Source organism: Triticum dicoccoides, chromosome 1B, assembly GCF_002162155.2.
Source record: "Triticum dicoccoides isolate Atlit2015 ecotype Zavitan chromosome 1B, WEW_v2.0, whole genome shotgun sequence".
NCBI classification, from domain to species: domain Eukaryota; kingdom Viridiplantae; phylum Streptophyta; class Magnoliopsida; order Poales; family Poaceae; genus Triticum; species Triticum dicoccoides.
Genome location: NC_041381.1, coordinates 338074859 through 338077606, shown reverse-complemented (window position 1 = coordinate 338077606; position 2748 = coordinate 338074859).

Sequence of the window (2748 nt, the reverse complement as noted above, 5' to 3'; positions counted from 1 at the left end):
CGAGATACCTCGGGCTCTTACACCCATGGCCCACCCAAAAGGAAAGCGGAGCCCGCTGAGGGAGTCCTGGACTAAGGGGTCCTCGGGTATCTGGTCTATTCGATATGGGCCGAACTGATGGGCCGTAAAGATGAAGGAAGAAGACCACCTCCCATGTCCGGTTGGGACTCCTGTATGCGTGAACGACAAGATTAGGTGTTCGGATATACTGTTTCCTTTCTCTGTAAACCGACTTTGTACAACCCTAGGCCCCTCCGTTATCTATATAAACCGGAGGGTTTAGATTGGAGGCAGGATCATAACATTCATAGGCTAGACAATATAGGGTTTAGCCATCACGATCTCGAGGTAGATCAACTCTTGTAACCCCTATACTCATCGAATACAATCAAGCGGGATGTAGGGTTTTACCTCCTTTAAGAGGGCCCGAAGCTAGGTACATATTGTGTCCCTTTTTCCATTGTTACCGTTGATCCTCAGACATACAGCTTGGGCCCCCTACCCGAGATCTGCCGGTTTTGACACCGACATTGTTGCTTTCATTGAGAGCTCTGTTGTGTTGTCAATAAAATGATTGATGGCGCGCCTCTTTATTAACAATGATACTATGTCCAGGGAGACTTTTCTCCCCGGACAGGTCTTCGTATTCGGCGGCTTCGTGCTACGCGCCGACTCGACCGGCCGCCTCGAGCAGGTCGACAGCTATGCCCTTGGTCACCAGCTCATGTTTGGGAACTTGAACTATGTCGCAAATATCCGAGGGGATTTGATCTTCGAGGGGTTCGCGGCCTCGACTGCTGCTCCCCACCCTCATAAAGAGGGCCCTTCGGATCCGCTATCAGATCCCGTCCAGGGGCCAATGCTCACACCTGCCTCGGCCTTAGATCCGGGGCAGATTGCGTTTTCCAAGGACGGGAGGATCAACCCCTCCGGGCTCTCTTCTATCAGGGGACTCTCAGCCGGAGACCCAGACGCTATCGCGCCATCTGAGTCAAACGGAACTCTCCCAGTCACCGGAGAGCCGGACTCACCTCTGGAAGATAACTCCAAACTGTTGAGGTCTACGCCCTCGGGACTCGATCAAGTGTCCAGCCTCGCAGATCCACACACACCCATCCAGCTTTCTCTTTTAGACGAAGCGCTGGGCTTAATGCAATCTCTCGCCATTACGGCAGTTTCGTCTCCGAACTACACCCAACCCATGCTGGGGGCTGAGGTCGGGGAATTTTACACCCCACCCACCACCCACTTCATAGCCACTGTCGAGGATTTAACCGACATGCTAGACTACGCCTCCGAAGACATCGACGGCATGGACGATGATGTCGACGCCGAGCAAAGCCAAAACCCGCCTACTGCAGGGCGCTGGACGACCACTTCTACCTATGATGTATACATGGTGGACACTCCTAATGAAAAGGACGAGGATGGCGTTCAAGATCCAGGCAAGGACAAACCCGCCGACGAACCACCAAAGCGTCGGCGTCAGCTGCGCCGCTCACGACCGCGTCGGGCAAAGGATAGCACTACCGGCACTGAAGATAATGAAACTCCGCACAACACCAAAGACCACCCCGTCGAGCCCATGTTCGAACAGGACGAGAGGGAGGAGGGTCAGTACAGCCCCGAGCATGCTGATCACGAGGACTCAAAGGACAGCAATTACTTACCTGCATCCGAAGAGGATGTGAGCCTCGGTGACAAAGATTTCATCGTCCCAGAGGAACCCCTCAAACAAGAATGCTTCAAGCAACAACTCATCGCCACTGCGCGGAGCCTGAGAAAGAAACAGCACTAGCTTCAAGATGAATAGGACACGCTCAATGATAGATGGACTAAACTCCTAGCCGCCGAAGAGTACGGCCTTGAGCGACCGGTAAAGAGTTACCCCAAGCGTAGGCTGCTGCCACAATTCGACGATGAAGTCATCGAGCCAATTCCGTCAAAATACATTTATGCTGATCAGCTAGACCAACCACCACGTGGACGGGACAAAATGTCCTATCATGCCGAACACTAGCCCGCACCACCTTGTCATAGAGGCAAGGAGAGAGTGGCACCGGACTACACTTACGACCTACGTCAGGACCTGGCCAATAAAGCCGGTCAGACCAGATCGATCTATGGATCCAGAGGACGTGCTCCGGCACGAGATGACGGCCACCAAACCTAGCGCGATCAACATCATCAAGTTCGAGGCCAGCACTGAACACAGATGTCATCCGAACTGCGTTGCAATGTAGCCAGGTATAGAGGTGCCACACACCCTATGTGCTTTACTGATGAAGTAATGCAGCACCAATTTTTGAAAGGGTTTAAACCCGTAAACATCGAATAGTACGATGGAACAACAGACCCTGCCGTCTGGATTGAGGATTTTCTTCTCCACATTCACATGGCTTGTGGAGATGACCTCCAAGCCATCAAATACCTCCCCTTGAAGTTGAAGGGACCAGCATGACACTGGTTGAACATCCTCCCAGAGAGCTCCATAGGGAGCTGGGAAGTTTTAGAAGACACTTTCCTGCACAACTTTCAGGGCACCTATGTCCGGCCTCCGGATGCCGACGACCTAAGTCACATACACTACTGCAGGATACTGCTAACGCGACACTACGATCAGAGACCCTTCAACGAAACTGTGTGCGATGCAATAATCACAAATGATGGTGTAAAAAACCGTCAAAAAAGGTGCAAAACATTTGCGATGACGGATGCATCAAACACTTGGTTGCGTGTGTGATGCAG